General features: G+C 35.5%; 1 non-coding gene and 1 pseudogene across 1 annotated transcript; one reads left to right on the forward strand and one right to left on the reverse strand.

Annotated features, from left to right (window-relative positions):
- Nucleotides 1–9,473: 9,473 nt before the first annotated feature.
- Nucleotides 9,474–9,580, reverse strand: LOC128585079 (U6 spliceosomal RNA). Its single transcript, XR_008379828.1, has one exon. It is a non-coding gene; the product is annotated as a U6 spliceosomal RNA (small nuclear RNA).
- Nucleotides 9,581–12,306: 2,726 nt separating this feature from the next.
- Nucleotides 12,307–13,495, forward strand: LOC128584339 (E3 ubiquitin-protein ligase FANCL-like; annotated as a pseudogene).
- Nucleotides 13,496–22,640: the final 9,145 nt, after the last annotated feature.

Here is a 22,640-nt window from a genome sequence, read left to right on the forward strand (position 1 = left end):
AAAATGGGTGACCATCTCAATTTCAATTTTTCCCATTGAAGAACCATAAATTGGGGGAAGATTTTCTGCACACTTGGCACTGTTCTGGGGGGAATTTTGATTTCCCTACGATCTTTTTGTATTTTTCCACTTGTTTGTGGCCCTGTGTAGTGTCTCATCCTCTTACTTGAGCTCTGGGTTGTTGCTGGTGTCAATCTTGGGTTTTGGGTAGATTGGGTTTTGGTCTTCTGTAGGAAGGAGAGAAAGAAGCCATCTTTTATGTCACCATTTTTTTTTATTAAGTCTTAAATATATTCAGGGGTCCTCAAACTTTTTAAACAGGGGGCCAGTTCCCTCAGACCATTGGAGGGCCAGACTATAGTTTTTTTAAAAAAGAAATAAAAACTATGAACAAATTCCTATGCACACTGCACATATCTTATTTTGAAGTAAAAAAACAAAACAGGAACAAATACAATCACACTGCTGCATGTGGCCCACAGGCCATAGTTTGAGGACCCTGAAAATTATGTATACATTAAAGCATTTTGGGGGTACAATGTGCTGATTGTATATATAATCATATACAATTTGGAAGGCTTACATCAAATTGGTTAACATAGCCTTCACCTCACTTAATTACTGTGTTAAAACATTTATACTGAACACTTAATAGATTTGACATGTACCCTGGCAATATGCAACATAGATGTGGTTCCACCATTTACCCTCCCTCCATCCAACATCTCCTATCCCATACTATTCCCCTTTTCCCACCTTTATTCTGGGCTATAGTTGCGTTTTATCTTCCATATGAAAGTGTAGGTGATTATAAATTGGTTTCATAATAGTCCTGGATATATTCCCCTTCCTCCCATTCTTGAGATACTTTACTAAGAATAATATGTTCTAGCTGAATCTAAGTAAAGATAAAAGAGGTAAAGTCTCCATATTTTTTAAGGCTGCATAATATGCCATAGCATACATATAACACAATTTATGAATCCATTCATGGGTCGATGGACACATGGACTTCTTCCATGACTTGGCAACTATGAATTGAGCTGCAGTAAACAATATGGTGCAAATATCTTTGCTGTAAAGTTATTTTTGGTTTTTGGATATACACCTAGTAGAGGAATTGCAGGATTGAATGGAAGGTCTATTTTTAGATAGCCAAGTGTTTTCCAAACTTCTTTCCCAAAGGAACGTATTAGCTTGCATTCCCACCAGTGGAGCAGAAATATGCCCTTTTCTCCACATCCACGCCAACAACTGTAGTTTTGGGATTTTGTTATGTGAGCTACGCTTACTGGAGCTAGATGATATCTCAAAGTGCTTTTGATTTGCATTTCTCTGATGATTAAAGATGATGAGCATTTTTTCATGTTCTTCAGAGAAGCTTCTGTTCAAGTCTCTTGCCCACAATGAAATGGGATCACTTGTTTTTTTTTTCTTATTAATAAGTTTGAGTTCTCTGTTTTGAATAAGAAATTTATTATGAATTTTTTTTCCTAATATTTGGGTCTTTTCTAGATTTTTTTTTATTATTGGTTCCTAATATTATTGGTTCCTAATTTAGGTTACAGAGAATGTATCTTTGCATTATTTCAATTATATTACCATTCTGAAAGCTTATGTTTTTTGCTCAAAATGTGAATGTAGTGAACATTTCATGTGCACTTGAGAAGAATATGTATTGTGATATTGGGTTCAGTGTTCTATAAATGTCAGCTTCATGAAGCTGGTTGATAGTATTGTTTCAATCTTTATATTCTTGTTGTTTTTTTTTACACACAGCTCAGAGAACACTTTTTATGATGAGAACAGACAACACAGATGTACCTTCTTAACATTTTGAATGTACGGTACTATATTGTTAACTATTGGCACTTTGTGAACAGCAGATGTATAGAATTTATACAACCTGTGTAACTAAAACTATATACCCAATGAAAAATTCACCATTTTCTGTTTTTCCCTGGCAGTCATCATTTTAGTTTTTGCTTAAGTATGATTATTTCAGATAATTTCATAATATTTGTTTTTATGTGACTTATTTCACTTAGCATACCACCTTTTTAAGGCTTATCGCGTAAGTCCAAGAGTTGGAGGTTGCTGTGAGCTGTGTGATGCTGCGGCACTCTACCCGAGGGCGGTGGGACTGTGTCTCCACAAAAAAAAAAAAAATTAAAATTAATTATATACTACTTTTTACTATACTATAAAAATCAATATATATACTGCTTTTTAAATCTATTTGCCTGTTGATGTATTATTTCCTTTCCCTATCATGGCTATTATGAATAATGGCATAAAACATAAAAGTGCAGATATCTATTTAAGATCCTGCTTTTTGCTTAGCATGGTGGCTTATGTCTATAATTCCACCACTTTTGGAGGCTGAGGCAGGAAGATAACTTCAGTCTGGGAATTCAAAACCAGCCTAGACAACATAGTGAGGCCATTGAATTAAAAATAATAATAATAATAGTGATAATAAAGGAAAAGAAAATAATTAGTTGAGTGTAGTGGCTCACACATGTAGTCCTAGATTGTCAGTAGTCTGAGGCAGGAGCATTGCTCAAGTCCAGAAGTTCAAGGTGGCAGTGAACTATGTTTATGCCACTGTATTCCAGCATGGACATAGAACATGATAGTGTCCCCAAGAAAAAAATAAAAGAGTGTGATTCAATATTTTGGAGATATATTCAAAAGTAGAAATTTTGGATTATTCTAGTTTTATTTTAGAGTTTTTTAAGATGCTTTTACATTTTTTCCATAGCAGTTACAGTATCTTACATCACACTAACAACATATAGGGGTTCCAATTTCACCACAATCTCAACAGCACTTATTATCTCTTTTTGAATAATAACCATTTTAACAGGTATGACATGATACCTCATTTTGGTTTTGTTTGCATTTCCCAATGATTAGTTTTTTCTATTTTCATCTATTTTCCATATTCAAGGCAAATGACGTATCTAACAACAACAGTAACAACAAAACTGGCAAACAAACACACGCAGACACAGGCACATATATAATTCAATTCTGATTAAAAAGGTTGGTGTTACTTTGGGAAAACGTGATATCATTAATAAGAGGGGAGAAAAAGACTTTATAAAGAAAGGGTAAGATGGCCGACTGGAAGCAGCCTCCCACATAGGCTCCTGTCCAGAGAGAAGGATAATGTCCAGAGGGTATCCAATTGAGCTGAAGACAGGACACCCAGCTGAGAGAGAAGAGAGATAACTACAGGTCACCCTTGATGAGGCAAGATGGGATTCCAAGACAACAATCTCCAGGTACAAAACTTAACTGAAAGGAAAAATGCCTGACCCCTTCCCCAAGAAAGCTGAGGGGTCTTTTTTCCTTTTCTTTTCACTTCTCATTTGCTCCTGTGGGATTTCTCCAGGCAAGTAGTGAACTGACGATCTCTTGTCTCAACCCATGGGTGAAAGCAGTAAGAAGTGGGGACTACTTCCTTAAGAGGGACCCTGCGGTGACTCTGAACATTCTTTTACCAGGCAGAAAAATTGAACTAACATTTTCCCTGTCATTCTGAACTTTCAGTCAACCCTTCAGCCTTAACTGGATAAATCGGATCTCTAACCCCTACAGAGACTGAAGGAGGAAGCTCATGAGTAGTGCCCCCCCTCCCATCCTGCCTGACTGAGTGCCCCGCTCTCCGCCCGGTCAGTCACCCACTCCCTCCCTGTCTCCAAGCTGTACTGTGCCCCTGGTGCCCTCCCTGCCTCCCCACCATGCCCCGCCCACCCAGAGACAGCTGAGGCCTCGCATGGTGCCCAGCCAGCCCAGAGACCATGGAGGTCATTGGCCACACCCCGCCTAACCAGAGAGTACTGAAGCTGCATGCTGCACTCACCCTGCCTCTGCACCAGGCCCCTGCCTGACCAGAATCACCAGTGGAGTAGTGTTCTCCTTGCTAAAGTCACCGGGCACTGGATACTGCCAGAATCGCATGCAATGTACCCCACCCTGCTGCCAGATCCGTATGCAGCACGCTCCTAGAGCTGCTCCAACAGCTAGAATTCTCTGGCTTTGGCAGTGACAGTGGAGCTGTGGAGGGGCACTTCCCACAAAGATCCAGCAACAATAGAATGATCACGCTAGTGTCTAATCTTGGAGAAACACCCCCCCAACTCTGTCCACTGCCAGATGAAACCAGAAGTCACTCTATAGGGATATTGGTGCCGCACAGCGGCAGGGGCAAAGGCCTGGTGGCTGAGGGAGATAAGCATTCGCAGGCCTGGTACACCCAGGATTAGACTGAGTGCAAGTGGAAAACTCGCCAGTGGATATTGAACACACGAGGCAGGCAGGCCTCAGCTCCCCCAGCTGGATGGTAACTGAGGGCAGTGGCTGGGCCTTGGGGGGAATTAACCTTCCTTTGACTCTAAGTGTCAGGTTCTAAGTCCTGGCATTTCACATTATTGGAGGAAACAGGACTGCAACCCTGCGGGGTCACCAGTGATTGGGCATAAAAAAGGAACAAATTGGAGAAAGAGACTCAGCCCCCTGATCCTACTGTGCTACCAGGCAGGCCTTTCTGATTCCGTAGAGCACTGGAGAGAGCCAAATCTGAGCAGCCAGCAGACCTCTGCTATCTAGCTCCTGGAGACCTTTCAAACTCACCACCTGAGAGTTTGTACTAACAGGGTCAATTGGTTTGGAACCCCTAATTTGGGACAATCACCCAAGGACCCTCTAGGGTGATACCCTGGTTGTGTAGTAACAGGAAGGGTCGATTTTCCTATTCCAATTGTTGTCTGGGAAGGTGGGGTTTCTTAATTGCTTGTATTTCTTCACAGCTAAGACTTCACCAGAGTCACTGATCCACCAGAATGGGTCAAGAATCAGTTGAATACAAGACTGAGCCACCTAACCCCACCACACCAAGCAGGTTTCCCCATCCTCAGACTGTAATACTGTACAGGTCCTTTGCAAAGCTAAAGGGGAAAAAGTGGCAGTCATCAGTACCAAATCCTTAACAAAGGGCTGGTTAACCACAACCCCAGGAAACCCCAGTGCAATCTCACCTTAGCAGATCACCTAGCCAACAGTGAAAAACAATCATGAGGCAGAATCAGTGGAAAAAATCTGGCAACATGAACAATCAGAGTAGATCAACCTCCCAAAGAAATGATAAAGCAGGCACAGCAAAAGATCCTATTCCCAAACAAATGGCTGAGATGTCAGAAATCAAATTCAGAATTTGGATAGCAAATAGGATCAACAAAATGGAGGAAATGATGAAATTAAAATTTAAAGCAAAAATTCAAAAGATGTCTCAAGAATTTAACAAATTTAAAGACATAATGACCAAAGATTTTGACACATTAAAGCAAGAATTTGCAGTGCTCAAAGATCTAAAAAATACAGCAGAATGCCTCAATAACAGAGTGGAACAGGCAGGAGAAAAGATCTCTGATATTGAAGACAAAGCTTTTGAACGATCCCAAACACTCAAAGAGGAAAAAAAGTGGAGAACAACAATGGATCATTCTCTCAGAGAGCTCTGGGATAATTCGAAGAGGTCTAATATTTGCCTTATAGGAATACCTGAAAGTGATGAGGTTGCTGCAAAGGACACAGGTGCTTTGCTTCATGGAATAATTAAAGAGTATTTTCCAGACATGCCCAAAGATTCTGAAATTCAGATACCTGACAGTTTCAGAACACCGGCACGACTCAACACGAATAAAAAGTCTCATAGACACATTATAATTTATTTTGCTAAAGTTAATATGAAGGACAAAATTCTTCAAGCTGTAAGATGTAAGAAAACCATTACATACAAGGGGGAGAACATTAGAATGATTGCAGATCTCTCCACTGAAACCTTTCAAGCTAAAAGAGGGTGGTCATCGACCTTTAATCTCCTTAAACAAAATAACTTTCAACCCAGGATCCTGTATGCACCTAAACTGAGTTTTATCTATGATGGAGAAATTGAATACTTTAATGACATTCACATGTTGAAGAAATTTGCCATAACTAAACCAGCTCTTCAGGAAATTCTCAGACCTATCCTCCATAATGAACAACACAATCCTCCACCACCAAAGTAAAATTACTCAGAAACTTTTGATCGAATTCTAACTTCTATAGTGGCAAAAGGATTAAAAATGTCCACTGGACTTTCAAAAAACTCGATACCTAAAACTCTGCCTGGTTTATCATTACTGTCAATAAATGTGAATGGCTTAAATTGCTCTCTAAAGAGACACAGGTTGGCTGACTGGTTACAAAAACTCAGGCCAGACATCTGTTGCATTTAAGAATCGCACCTTACATTAAAAGATAAATATAGACTCAGGGTGAAGGGATGGTCATCTATAATTCAGGCAAATGGAAATCAGAAAAAAGCAGGTGTTGCAAATTTATTCACAGATACAATAGGCTTTAAACAAATCAAAGTAAGAAAAGACAATGATGGCCACTTCTTATTTGTAAGGGCAACACTCAACATGATGGGAGATTTCAATTATCAACATCTATGCACCCAACCAGAATGCACCTCAATTTATAAGAGAAACTCTAACTGACATGAACAATTTGATTTCCCCCAGCAACATAGTTGTTGGAGACTTTAACAGTCCTCTGGCAGTGTTGGATAGATCCTCAAAAAAGTAGCTAAGCAAAGAAATTTTAGAATTAAACTTAACCATTGAACATTTGCATCTAATAGACATCTATAGAACATTTCATCCTAACAAAACCAAATACCCATTCTTCTCATCAGTCCATGGATCATCCTCCAAAATTGATCACATCTTAGGTCACAAGTCTAACCTCAGCAAATTAAAAAGAATAGAAATCATTCCTTGTATTTTCTCAGACCACCACGGAATAAAAGTTGAACTCAGTAACAACAGGAATCTTCACACGCATACAAGAACAGGGAAACTAAATAATCTCATGCTGAAGAATAGCTGGGTCATAGACGAGATTAAAAAGGAAATTACCAAATTTTGGGAACAAAGTAATAATAAAGAAATGAACTATCAGAACCTCTGGGATACAGCAAAGGCAGTGTTAAGAGGAAAATTTATAGCATTGCAAGCCTTCCTCACGAGAATGGAAAGACAGGAAGTCAATAACTTAATGGGTCATCTCAAGCAAATGGAAAAGAAAGAACTTTCCAACCCTAAACCCATCAGAAGAAAAAGAAATAACTGAAATTGGAGCAAAACTTAAATAAATTGAAAACAAAAGAATCATACAACAGATCAACCAATCAAAGAGTTGGTTTTTTGCAAAGGTCAATAAAATAGATAAACCATTGACTAACCTAACCAGAAGTAGAAGAGTAAAATCCCTAATTTCATCAATCATAAATGATAAAGGCCAAATAACAATGGACTCCTCAGAAATTCAGCAAATCCTTAATAAATACTACATAAAACTTCTCTACTCTCAGAAGTATGAAAATCTGAAGGAAATAGATCAATACCTGGAAACATGTCACCCTCTCAGAAACTTAGCCAGAAAGAAGGGAAATGTTGAACAAGCCTATAACAAATTCTGAAATAGTATCAACTATAAGAAATCTCCCCAAAAAGAAAAGCCTGGGACCAGATGGCTTCACATCAGAATTCTACCAAACCTTTAAAGAGGAACTAGTACCTATATTACTTAATCTTTTCCAAAAAATAGAAAAAGAAGGAACTTCCCAACTCATTCTATGAAGCAAATATCACCCTGATACCCAAACCAGGAAAAGACCCAACAAGAAAAAAAAAATTTAGACCAGTATCTCTAATGAATATTGAGGCAAATATATTCAATAAGATCCTAGCAAACAGAATCCAACAACACATCAAACAAATTATACACCATGACCAGGTGGATGTCATCCCAGAGTCCCAGGGATGGTTAAATATACATAAATCCATAAATATAATACACCACATAAACAAATTATAAAACAAAGACCATATGATTCTCTCAATTGATGCAGAAAAAGCTTTTGACAATATCTAGCATCCTTTCTTGATCAGAATGCTTAAGAAAATAGGTATAGAAGGAACATTTCTTAAACTGATAAAGGCCATCTACAGCAAACCCAGAACCAATATCATAGTGAATTGTGTAAAATTGAAATCATTTCCACTCAGATCAGGAACCAGGCAAGGATGCCCACTGTCTCCACTGTTTTTTAACATTGTAATGGAAGTTTTAGCCATCACAATCAGGCAAGAGAAGGCAATCAAGGGGATACAAATGGGACCAGAGGAGACCAAATTGTCACTCTTTACAGACCATATGGTTATCTATCTCGAAAACCTCAGTGAATCAACTACAAAACTCCTGGATGTGATCAAGGAATATAGTAACGTCTCAGGATACAAAATTAGCACTCATAAATCTGTAGCCTTTATATACACCAACAATAGTCAAGGGGAAAAAAACAATCAAAGATTCTATTCCCTTTACAATAGTGCCAAAGAAGATGAAAATCTTGGAGTGTATCTAACTAAGGATGTGAAGATCTGTATAAACAGAACTATGAAATGCTGAGAAAAGAAATAGCTGAAGATGTTAACAAATGGAAAAATATACCATGCTCATGGCTGGGAAGAATCAACATTGTTAAAACGTCTATACTACCTAAAGCAATCTACAGATTTAATGTGATTCCTAGTAAAGCACATCTCTCATATTTTAAAGACCTGGAAAAATTCGTACTTTGTTTTATATGGAAACAGAAAAAAAACTCAAAATAGCCAAGACATTACTCAGAAATAAAAACAAATCAGGAGGAATCACACTTCCAGACTTCAGACTATTATAAATCGATAGTGATCAAAACAGCATGGTACTGGCACAAAAACAGAGAAGTAGATGTATGGAACAGAATTGAAGACCAAGAGGTGAACCCAGACACTTATCATCATTTCATTTTTGATAAGCCTATTAAAAATATAAATTGGGAGAAAAATTCCCTATTCAGTAAATGGTGCTGGATGAATTGGCAGGCAACTTGTAGAAGATGAAACTGGACCCACACCTTTCTCCTCTAACAAAAATTGACTCTCACTGGCTAAAGTAGTTAAACTTAAGACATGAAACTATAAATATTCTTAGAGAGAGTGCAGGGGAAATGCTTGAGAAAATTGGCCTGGGAGAATACCTCATGAGGAAGACACCCGGGGCAATTGAAGCAACATCAAAAATACATTACTGGGATCTGAATCAAATTAAAAAGCTTCTGCACTGCCAAGAACACACTAAGTAAAGCAAATAGACAGCTTTACAAATTAGACAGGGAGAGGATTTTTGCAAGTTATACTACCGACAAAGGTCTAATAACCAGAATCCACAGAGAACTCAAACTTACTACTAAGCAAAAAGCAAGTGATCACATTTCATTGTGGGCAAGAGACATGAACAGAAGCTTCTCTGAGGAAGACAGGCACATGGCCTACAGACACATGAAATGCTCATCATCTTTTTTTTTTTTTTTAAATATGGAACGCTTCACGAATTTGCGTGTCATCCTTGAGCAGGGGCCATGCTAATCTTCTCTGTATTGTTCCAATTTTAGTATATGTGCTGCCGAAGCAAGCACAGTGCTCATCATCTTTAATCATCAGAGAAATGCAAACCAAAACTACTCTGAGATACCATCTAACTCCAGTAAGAGTAGCCCACATCACAAAATCCCAAAGGAAAAGATGTTGGCGTGAATGTTGATAAAAGGGAACACTTCTGCACTGCTGGTGGGAATGCAAGGTAGTATGCTCCTTTTGGAAGGAAGTTTGGAGAACACTCAGGGATCTAAAAGTAGACCTGTCATTTGATCCTGCAATTCCTCTTCTAGGTGTATATCCAAACGACCAAAATTCATTTGGCAATAAAGATAGTTGTACTAGATTGTTCATTGCAGCTCAGTTTGTAATTGCCAAGTCATGAAAGAAGCCCAAGTGCCCATCGACCCATGGGTTAATAAATTGTGGTATACGTATACCATGGAATACTATGCAGCAGTAAAAAAAAAAGTGGAGACTTTACCTCCTTTATGTTCACATGGATGGAGCTGGAAAATATTCTTCTTAGTAAAGTATCTCAGGAATGGAAAAAAAGTATCCAATGTACTCAGTACTACTGTGAAACCAATTTATAATCACTCACACTTGCATATGAAAAATGAAACACAATGTTAGTCTATGATGAAGGAGGGAAGGGGAAGGTGAGGGATGAGGAGAAGGTGGGAGGGATAGTAGGGGATAGTAGGGGGATAGGGACCACAACTATGGAGCACATTGCAAGTACAAGTTGGTTCTATCATGTGTACAACACGAATGTCCTAATGCTATAATTGGGTAAATGAGATGAAAGCTATGTTGATTAGTATGATGTAAGCACTCCAATTTGTACAAATAATCAAAACATTCAAATGAGCATAAATGTATTTATGATCTATGTACAAAAGACTTAATAAAAAAAGAAAAAGTCTTTATAATATTGAATAGCATTTTATTTCATTTCAAAGCCAATTTTATTTCTGTCTCCCATATAATTTAGTATGTGAATTCTTAAAGTTTCAAAATACTTGACTTTCCAAAGTGAGTAGAAGAGTAAAAGACATCAAAGTTACGGCAAGCTGTACTCATAGGAATATAATAAGCAGAGAATTTTGTAATTATTTTGCCTTACTCTGCTTTCTTTTTTTCACTTTATTGGTGTTCTTCTCAGAAATCCACGTTTCCTTCTGTCAGTCTTTTAGCTTTGCACTTATTGAAGTCTCCCTTAGTAGTAGAATATAAATATATTTATATACATGTACATGATTTATATGTCCCTACAACCACATACTTTTCTTCTATTTTCTCTGATAAATGTATACCCGGAACGTGATACCTATAATTTTTATGTCAAGAAAATAGTGACACCAAATGAGATTTGCAAAGTAAAAGTATTTTTCCAAAATGGATACAAATTGCTATGGGGCTTAGAGTGGTGGGTGAATGTATTTCGCATGTACAAGATGTTATAATTTGACAAAATGGAATTTAGAAATTTCATTTGTCGTTTTCTGGATAAGTGAGAAGGTTGTGTACCCAAATTGGATCATCTCCCATATATTCTCTTACCCTTAAGATTCTCAAAAGAAATCCAAGGGATCACATTGTATTTGTCCCTGGCATTAACCTAGAACTCAGAGAAATGCAAGTGCATTACAGGATAACTTTCCCTTGCATAACTTAGGCAAATTTACCTGGGCAGATTTGGATTTTACCAGTATAATTTTAGGAATAGCCAAACCAGAGAACTTCCACAAGTAGAGAACTGAATAATGTTCAAGAAAGTATTCACTTCAATGCCAGAAAAAAAGATTCCTGAGACTACTCTTATAAGAAGTGACCTGTGCAGTAGGAAGAAACGTATTTAGAAAAATCAGACTGCATCCATTGTTACACTGATGTGTTTGGAGTCCATTATCTTGTCTACCATAGTAGATGAACTTAGGCAATGTTTCCATGTATGACCAAACCACTGTGGGTGAGGGAACGTGGAGAGCCATGAGATGTCAAGAAAGAGTTTCATCTCTCAATAGAAAAAAAAGACACAAGCATATATACCCCAAGTACACACTCTTTTCAGAGAAGAAATATAATTACAGTAAGAAAGTACAAAGAAAGAAATGTTATCCAAGGACAAAACAAATTAAATTATAGTAAAATTTTGTCCAACTGATTAAACTGAAAATAGAGTATATATTAGAACTCGTTGCTTTGAATACCTTTAAAAGGTGCAAGTTTAATAATTCAGGATCACATACCTTCACTACTAAACAAATTGAACTAATTATTTTAATAGTGGCTAAAATGTTATGGCTATGTATTATTAGAATTATTTGTTAATTTGAACATATTTAAAATAATGTAGGGTATAAAAATAACACTTGGTAAGAATAAATCATAAATGTTTTAATATTTAGTTAAATTTCACACTTTGTATTTAGGAAGCATCATCTCAAATTGAGAATGACAGATTGAAAATGATAAACCAACATATATATATGTATATACACACATATATGTGTGTGTGTGATATTTTATATAAATAACTGTAAATAGAAAGGAAATGGATAGGTATAGCCCTTTCTTTCCTATCCTCAGGTAATGTAAAATAGTTTGAGGAGAAGAAAAAGTATCATTTTATTTCAAATTATATTATCTTTATTGAAAGTGTCTTGCCATGTTTATCTATTATTCTTCTTATAATAAAAAATAGTGCATTTTCAAGTAGAAAATAATAATAAAGATGAACAGCTCTGCAACATAGGGATGAATGTATTTTTATTATTTTTTTATCTTCCTGGTGACTTACGTGAAGGCTAGCAAAAGTTCTTGTAAGAAAAGTCAGTCGAGCCCATTGCACCAGTGCTCGTTGCTTCTACCTCAGAACTGGGAGAAAACTGTGTATAAGGGATTCATTTCAGCTCAGGGAAGAGACTTCCACCTTAAAATATTGCTGCCTGAAGATTTACAGATGAAGACCACCAGATTACTATGTAGTTGGCAGCTGAGAGCAATACTTAGTAGATACCATCAAATAATCCAACAGAGAACGCAATACTCGCCTGATCTAATGGGCTTTACGATGTAGTTGAAGATGATTTTGTAAGCTGCTTTAAATAATAGACAAGAGTTGTGTGTGCTGCTTCCTCCTCCTCAGTACTACTCTAGCCTTAATGAAGAGATAGGAACTCTAGGTTGGGATAAAATTGTATATGTGGATACTAGTTTCAGTACCATCAAGTTAAAAGTAGAGGGCATCTAATCACTCTCAAGTTGAAGGTGAAGTACTCTCCAGAATCATCAGATTGTATTGTGGATTTTCCTATTCCATTTTCTGTTTCCTGGACACCACAGAGCTCCTTAATAAGCATTCACAGTTTTTTGGCAGCATTAGGGTCACTGAAGGCATTCTGGGATGTTACAGATGAAATTGATGAGACCTGGGTGCTTGAGCCAGAAAAACCTACACAGAGTGAAGCAGCACGCAGAATTGCATTAGGAAATAATGTTTTCCATAAATATAGAGGTAGACCCTAGGCATCCTGCTATGCTTTCAGAATGTTGCTTTCTTGGAGCTGACCATGTGATAAAACCTCTGGGAATTAAGCTGAGCAGCAATATACATTTGTGGGATCCAGAAAATAGTCTGTTACAGAGTTTGAAAGGTCTTTTAGAAATTGATTTTCCAGCTTGTGCTATCCTGGAAAAATCTGATCTTACTATGGATTGTGGAATTTGTTATGCCTATCAACTTGATGGTGTGTTCCTGATCAAGTGTGTGATAATCCGCAGTGTAGACAGCCTTTCCATCAAAGATGTTTATATGAGTGGTTGAGAGGACTACGACTAGTAGACAGAGTTTCAACATCGTATTTGGTGAATGCCCATACTGTAGTAATGCAATTACCTTGAAAATGTATGGAGGAAACCCTGAAATAATGAAGAACTGGAAACTTTAAAAAATCGTAAGGATTCTATTTGTATCTTCAGAGAAAATATAAAGCAAGATATATTAACACCGAAAGGACAAGTATGATGAAGACAATAATATAGTCCTGAAGAACTTTCTGTCTGTGTCTCCCATACTAATCAGGGAAGTGTATTTATACCAAGATGGAGATCATGACTTGCTAAATGTATCTGCACTCATAAAAGCTTCATGAGGTTCATAAAACGAATTTGGGAATTGTGTATAGCTGAATTTTTGTGGGAAAGGCTACTTCATTCAGAAGTTCTTGAGAAGCTTGATATTTTAGTCTTTTCCTTGTGCTTTCCTATGGAGAAAAATACTTATATCCTTCTTATCATTCAAGTATTCATTTTGTATACTCTTTAAGAATACTAAATAAAATTTGTACATACACACAGAGAAAAGTCAGTCAATATTTGTCACAATCTGATAATTAAATAAGTTGTTTTTATAAAGTTTTATATAAGTTTTGAAGGAATAATTTTGTTGTGAGAAAGTTTAAGTGTGCTATAGTGAAGATTAATTAATTCATTTAACATTAATTAAACACCTATTAAAAGCCAATCATTATGTGGCGACAGCTAATAGTAACATAATGATGAAAAAATCACAATCATTGCCTTTAATGAGTGCTCAGATTTCATGAGGAGAGTGACAACTGTACAATGTTTTAGAAATGTGCAGTTTTATACCTGAAAAAAAAAAAACCTTAAGAAAAAAAGAAAAAAAGGCAAGTGCTGTTTATCATAAGAGGAGATGATAATTAAAGCAGGAACAGCAGATTGAAAAAGAAGAATCTGAACAATAAGCAGGAGCTTAAAATGGGAAAGGCAGTGGGTAACAATGGATTAGGGAGCTTGTGAACATTAGCTGAAAATTGCTAATGGCAAGAGATGAAATAGTAAAGGGAGCAGACGTTACATGGTTAATTAAAAGAACAATTTTTGGGGTGGGGTGGGAACAGAGTCTTACTCTGTTGCCCAGGCTAAAGTGCCAGGGCCTCAGCTAACCTCACACCAGCCTCGAAATCCTGGGATCAATTAATCCTCCTATCTTGGCCTCCTGAGTAGCTGGGATTACAGGTGCCCACCACAATGTCCAGATAGTTTTTCTATTTTTAATACAGACAGGATATCGCTCTTGCTCAGACTGGGCTTGAACTCCTGAGATCAAGAGATCCTCCTGCTTTAGCCTCCCAGAGTGCTAGGATTACAGGTGTGAGCCATTATGCCAGGCCAGGCCTAAAATAAATATTAATTCATAGAAAAGGTTTGGGTTTAGTCTGTCAGCAATAAGAACTTTTAGATCACTTAACCACGGAACTAATACAGTCCAAGTATCATTTGCAAAAATTATTTGGAAAACTACATTGAAAATGGGTTAAGGAAAGGGTGACCTATTAAGCTATTACATTATTTTAGGATAAATATGTTTTGACGTTGATAGAAAAATTTAAAAGAGTTAATGGAATCTTGAAATGCCAAGATATTAAAAGCAGAAGAATTTTCTTAGTTTCCAGTTTTGTTTTGTTCTTGTATTTTTCACTTTTCATGAGGAATAAAATAACCTTTTTTTATTTTTCACCTTTCATAAGGAATAAAATAACCTGTCCACTGAATAATAATACTATATCTTTTCATAGGCTTATGTTATAAACTGATGGATGTAATGTTGTGATCAGTTCCTATTTCAGCATCATGGACATTTATTTCCCACCTACAACTAGAAAATTATTATATTAGCAAAAATTTAATTTGAAACCTCAGATTTGAGATTCTTAAATGATATCCAAAGGTGCCTCTGCTTTTCTGAATATGTCATGTTAACAACATCTATTTTTTAATGTCAATATTATCAAAATATTTCAAATTTATAGATCTTCCAATTAAATACACAAAGCCAGACAATTAAGTTTGCAACTCATCAGGAAAAAGTGCTACAGACCTCATTGCTGAAGGTCACTACGGTTGCCAGATGGCTGTAGTAATGTTTAGCAATGAGGTATGTAGTACTTTTTCCAGGACAAGTTTGTGAAAATAATTGTCTTCCCTCTTACACACACATACACACACACAATGGGGACAATAATATGCCTTTTTTTTTTTTTTTAATTTTACAGCTTGCAAAGATAATGTGCACTTTTTTTTACCATGCCAATCTCTGTTTTTCTTTCTTCATTGAGATTAGCTGATATTCCTGTTATTCAAAATTAGACATATAAGACAGAAAATTTCCACACATAAAAATCACTGGACTCATCTATTTCTAAATAAAAGCAATCATTATCATATTTTGAATATACCTTTTATGAATTTCAAAAAATACTTCAAGCTTTACAGATTTTCCACTTCCAAATTTGTTTGTACATGAGAACCTTGAAACAAATGTAAAATATATGCAGAAAATTTTGATTGTTCACTAACTACATTAATTTTCTCCATTATACGTCTCTAAAATTAGAAAAGACATTCATTGTGTACCCCCAAAAGGCTCATTAAAAAGAATTAATTGCCGTAATTGTCATAAATCACTCTAATAAGGTGATTTTCTTTCAGTTATGATGCCATTACATTTGAGTTCACTGGGGCTTTTCTAAATAAAACATAACCTTTCATTCTGCGATAATGCCATGTGCTCTTTTGTATTTTGACTTAGCCAGGGTCTCAACTCATAATTCTAAGGAGAAACTTTACTTCACCAAGTTTCTGAGTCCAATGTTTCTTCCTCTAATTTACTATAATATTTATGTTATTTTAATTACCTTTACCCATAAAAAGCTTTTAACACAATTAGCTTGAATATTTCTTCTTCTTCCTCATTCTCCTTCTCCATACCCAGTTGGCATCCTCCTTTTCAAACTTAATAGGTTCATTTCCTATGAATATTTTATGATGCTTAAGTTGTGCTCCTCACTTCATGCCTGGATTATTGGACCACCGTCTTAAATAGTGTTGATATTAACATCCTCTCACCGGTCTGATCTATGCTTGCCAGTTCTGAAATATTTTGTTTTTCTAAAAGGCAAATTGAATTACACTGTTTACATGTAAATGTTTTTAAACAAATTTGCTTTGTTTATAATTGTTTCATAATATATTTAATTATCTTTAATTTTGTTGTTAGTTTTTATTATTTATGCTAACTCACTTCAAGACATTTAAACATCTAAAATGCAAAAATCAAAGCAAAAGAAAAAATTTCCTTTACAATTAATATTACTAGTCACACTCCCTAGAAGTAATCCCTTTTCAGAGTTTTCCATAAACCCTTCTAAAGATATTCTAAACACACACACACACACATACTCACGAACAATAGATGCATAGTTGACATAGGTATTTGTAGTGTACGTGAATATGCGTATTGGATTACTGAAAGGATTATACACATATTATCAAGTCAGCCTCATTAGAATCAGAGGTCTTACCAAGTATAAAACCTTTCAAAAAAATTCAGCAATTCTAGTAATCATAGGCAGAGGTGAAACATAAAGAAGCTGGAACTGCCAAGTTGCTTCTAGATTGGGTTCTTATGTCATATTTATATGTTGTCTGGCCAAGATTAATATATGTGGGCACATCACTTAATCAAAAGGAAACTGTTTTAGCTATCAAACATCACCAGTTTATACTACAACAGTTATATAATGTACATCACATTTTTCAGTGATATTATACAGTACATGCTTTTTTCAATATAAATATTATTATCATTACTATCTATAAGTTTTATTTTAATCTGTGTCATTTTTATGGCTTCCCAACATTCTTCTATTTAAAGGATGTACTCATAATTTATGTTTCTTATTCTGTAATGATGAATATTATAGTTGTGTTGTGATACTTCGATGATACTTTGGTAGCTCATGCATGTAATCCCAGTAATTTAGGGAATCACAGGTGAAAGGATCACTGGAGGCCAAGTGGTTGAGACCTTTCCTGGCAACATAATAAGACCTCTTCTCTAAAACAAATTCAAAGCTTAGCTAGATATAAAGGTGCAAACTTGGAGTCCCCATTATTCAGAAGGCTGAAGAGGGAGGATGATGTGAACTCAGGAATTTGAAGCTACAGTGAATTAGATTGCATCCACTGCACTCCAGCCTGGGTAGAACAGCAAGACCCTATCTCTAAGGAAAAAAAGGTAAGTAAATGTTTAGGATCTTGATTTTTTAAAATCATTTGTACAAATATATTTAAGAACTATTCTTAAGGGATTTGTACATTTTAATTTTGACAAACATGGCAAAATTAAAATCTAAAACATATTTCAAAATAAACCGTCATTAATTGTTTTAGTATAGTACATATTTTACTTTAATAGTTGATGTTATTATACTTTGTAATCATTGTGAATTTCACGAGTAAGAGATGTCATGCTGTAATTTCTATTTGTGATTTATTCATCCAACCACTATGTTTGGAGTGCTTATAACTTGGCAGGCATCGTTCTTGAAGTTGGGTTATAGTGCTGAATAAAAAACTAAAGTTTTCAAGGAGCCTCTGAGAGCAGGAATGCAATAAACAGGTAGAATAAAACAGAATAGAGAACTGGAGATAATTTTGCCCTATATATGTGTTCAATTTGTAGCCTCTTAATCATTTTATTGTCAATGATTTATCACAGTATCTGACACTTAGGAGGTTTTAGATAAATACATTCTAAGAGAAAAGGTAGGTGACAATAAAATTTAGTACTCAATTCTAGAAGACAGACAGACAGCAACCACTAAAATATTCATTTGTGGGTTGTGAATCTATCATTTTGCATCTTTCCCTCCTAAGAAATACTCTGGTCTGATATAGGGAGCTATTTGAATCTTCAATTTTCACTGGTCTTTTGCTTACTCAGTAAAATCTAAGATTATGCACATTTATCTAATTGTGCTGATATTAGCCTTCTATTACTATGTCAGTTCTTTTTTTCTCTGTGTTTTAATTTCTTCCTCCCTGGTGGTCTGGCACTAGCTAGACGTTTGATTGGCACCATCACCCACCACCTTTCTACATTGTTTCTGAATTATTTCACTGTTGGTGTCCTTCATTCAGTTCTAGCTAAGGATCATCTCCTTGGTATGCTTTCAGCCCAAGATGATAGATCTATAGCATAACAATGATAGTAGAAATAGCTGATAATGCTTTAAAACACATGTATCTATAACTATCTTTAATAGCTATGTGCCTTAGAATCTGATTTTGATCTCAACCAAAATGTTTGTTTTAGACATGAAATCATCAGATACTTTATGCAGGAGGGCAGAAATATTGGTTCTTTAAGTGCCCAGGGAGTGCCTAAAAAGACCAGTCAAAAAAAATAACTGCTTGTCAGGCAAATGCTTCTGCTAAGAAATCTGTTTAGCAAATTACCCTATGCGTAGTACATCATGATCAGCAACAACCTATTACAAACAGAATTCTTCAGTCCATAAGGTTTTTCCACAGCTATTTGTTGATTAAGTAATCAAGTTGACACAGCACTCATGCTAGATAGAATATGACAGGGAATTCAAGACGGATTGAGGCAATAAGAGGCTCTGAAGTAGGCAAGTTAGTAGCCCTAGCCAGGGCAGTTAGTGAAATGGACATCACAAAGCCAGACTAAGGGTCTGGGATATTCAACGGTCCAGGAGAAAAGTGAGATTGAAACCCAACTGCTGTGACATTTAGAAGCAACCAACTATGCTTACAATTCACCAGATATCTGACCGTTAAATAAATAAAAAATAATAAAAAGGATGTAACCATTAAAAAAACAACCAAAGAAGAGATTATATTTGTTTGTGAAAGAGGCAAACATTTTTTTTTTTTTCAGATGCACCACTAATTTTATTTAGTATTTTCATCTAATACAAAACCATGTGTCTGAATTGGAAACAATAAATAATGACAAAAGAACTTGAATCATTTTTTAAAAATTAGTACCTAGTTAACAACTCTTTTTTTTATTATTAAATCATAACTGTGTACATTAATGTGATCATGGGGCACCATACACTGGTTTTATAGACCGTTTGACACATTTTCATCACACTGCTTAACACAGCCTTCCTGGCATTTTCTTAGTTATTATGTTAAGATATTTACATTCTACATTTACTAAGTTTCACATATACCCTTGTAAGATGCACCACAGGTGTAATCCCACCAATCACCCTCCCTCCTCCCACCTCCTCCCTCTCTCCCCTCCTTTTTCCCCTTCCCCTTCTTAGGATATAACTGGGTTATAGCTTTCATGTGAAAGCCATAAATTAGTTTCATAGTAGTGCTGAGCACATTGGATACTTTTTCTTCCATTCTTGATATATTTTACTAAGAAGAATATATTCCAGCTCCATCCAGGTAAACATGAAAGAGGTAAAGTCTCCATCTTTTTTTAAGGCTGCATAATACTTCATGGTGTACATATACCACAATTTATTAATCTATTCGTGGATCGATTGGCACTTGGGCTTTTTCCATGACTTAGCAATTATAAATTGGGCTGCAATAAACATTCTGGTACAAATATCTTTGTTTGATGTGATTTGTGGTCTTCTGGGTATATACCTAGTAGAGGAATTATAGGATTGAATGGCAGATCTATTTTTAGATCTCTAAGTGTTCTCCAAACATCTTTCCAAAAGGAATGTATTAATTTGCATTTCCACCAGCAGTGTAGAAGTGTTCCCTTTTCTCCACATCCATGCCAACATCTCTGGTCTTGGGATTTTGTGATATGGGCTAATCTTACCAGAGTTAGATGATTTCTCAAAGTAGTTTTGATTTGCATTTCTCTGATGCAATTTCCTTCCTTAATCTCATCTCTGACCCAGCCTTTATTCAACATAAGGTTATTTAACTTCCATGTTTGTGTATGAGTATGCATATTCCTGTTGTTACTGAGATGCTTCTGGAAGACAATGTTTCACAAAGCACCCTTTTACTGAGACTTTACTTGAAGTATCACAAAGCCCAAAATAATGCTATAAAAAATGTAAGTTTAACAACAGCTGCTACATACCACAGACATTTAAAACAGGAATGCATAGAAATGAGTCAGACAAGGCTTGACAAATGGAGCCAACATAAAAATAGTGATGGAGAGCCACAGTTTTTGTTTTTCCTAATTGTCAGAAGTATGGTACTTAAGATACTGCAAGAGAGGAATTAATCCTGTTTGCTTTAATGATGACTTTATTTGAATTTTCTCCAATTACATTTTCAAAAATAGTGTTGAAAGCACTGAGAAAACATGTTCGATAAACATGTGTTTCTTTACCCAAAGTTTATGTCTCACTTTCTTTCTGTTATAATATTTACTTCTATAGAAATTAGTGGACTTAAGATGTAGAATAGTAAAGTTAGTTATAATTACATTATCAAGGAAACATGCAAAGACATGGTATAACATTGATTTTGAATTCTAAAAAACAAGGAAGGCTCGGTGCCTATAGCACAGTGATTATGGCGCCAGCCACATACACTGAGGCTGGCAGGTTTGATTCCAGCCCAGGCCTGCTAAACAACAATGACAAATGCAACAAGAAGAGAACTGGGCATTGTGGCAGGTGCCTGTAGTACCAGCTACTTAGGAGGCTGAGGCAAGAGAATCTCTTAAGCTCAAAAGGTTGTTTTTTTTTTTTTTTTTTTTTTTTTTTAAGTCCAAGGATTTGAGGTTGCTGTGAGCTATAACACCATGGAACTCTACCCAGGGCAAAAGACTGAGACTCTGTCTCAAAAAAAAAAAAAAAAAGAAAAGAAAAAAAATGTTCATCGTTATATTACTAAATGTTTCTAGGTCAGTTAGAAGTCAATAATTACAAATAGATGTATTGTTTTATTGACAGATTAAAACATTTACATTCATTTTTGGGAAAAGACTGTTTAGTAATCTGATACAGATTGAACAATTGGGTATTTGAATGAGGAATTATATTGTGCCACATAAAAAGGTTTTATTTTTTAAGACTAATATTAAACTCATGTTCTTTCAAGAGATTTATCTTATACAAAATAGTTCCAGAATTTCTCCTTCTGGTATTATATCTCAGCAGGCCATATTATCAGTTATTAGGAAGTATAAAACTTTTATTATATTTAAATAAGTTTTAGATAAATAAAAGCATGCTTCTTATCCAGCATAGCATGAAAGTGTCAATAATGTCATTCAACGCATTAACGAATGAGGGAAACAGCAAGATAAAGCCTGTTTAAGGAAGAATTTGAGAAACGGAGATTGATATAATCTGAAATAAACATACGATTTTATACTATTTTGTAGGGCCTAAAATGTGTGACATTTTATTTATCTTTTCAATTAGATAAATATGTACAGATTAATATATAACTTCATGGTGGGGTTAAAGAAATATCAAGAAATGAAATCAAATTCAGGTGTGTTATCCTGTATAACTTAATACTGCTGCATGATTCTGTTAACAAAAAAAGGATTCAACAAGTACGTAAAATTATCCTCAAGCTTTGTTTACATATTTTAGATTTTTATCCTAACAGTCTTGCCTGAGATCTAGCGGAGTGAAGTGGTGTTAGGGAAAGGAATACACTTCTGTTCATTTTTAAAATCACCATTCAACATACAGAGATGACCGCATAAAGTGGAGTGGAATGGGCACTTTTGAAATAGACTCAAACTTCTTTAGGCAACCAAAGTGTATCAGATGTTTGCTAACGGAGGGGAAGAAGTAAGTTTTCTCAGTTCCATAAAGATTTTTGCTAGAATTAAGAGATTTAAAATGATCAGCACGAAATTTAGCCTATTTTTCTTCAATAGTTTAGGTAACTAATCATCAAAAGAGAAGCCAAGAACAGTGTACTTTAAAATGTTGTGTTTATGATACATTCTAACCTTTGTCATACAAACTTTTGGATTGAAAAACGTTTTAAAAATGTGTACATGATAAGTTGTGCAAAAACAGTCTATGAATAAAGTGTTAGTGATAAATCTAGCAAGTTTCGCTAATGTAAATTTTTTGATTTTTTAAGTTCAGAATTGTTTTAAGTTCAGAATTTGAAACCTGGATCATTAATTATATAGAGGAGTAAGGAAAAAATTGAGGCTGGGTGGAGGAGAGAGCATTAACAGAAAAGAAGGATTGTGTCCAGTATAGTAATGATGTAAGCACCCCAGTGTAAGAT

This window comes from Nycticebus coucang, chromosome 4 (genome assembly GCF_027406575.1).
Source record: "Nycticebus coucang isolate mNycCou1 chromosome 4, mNycCou1.pri, whole genome shotgun sequence".
Taxonomy (NCBI): Eukaryota; Metazoa; Chordata; class Mammalia; order Primates; family Lorisidae; genus Nycticebus; species Nycticebus coucang.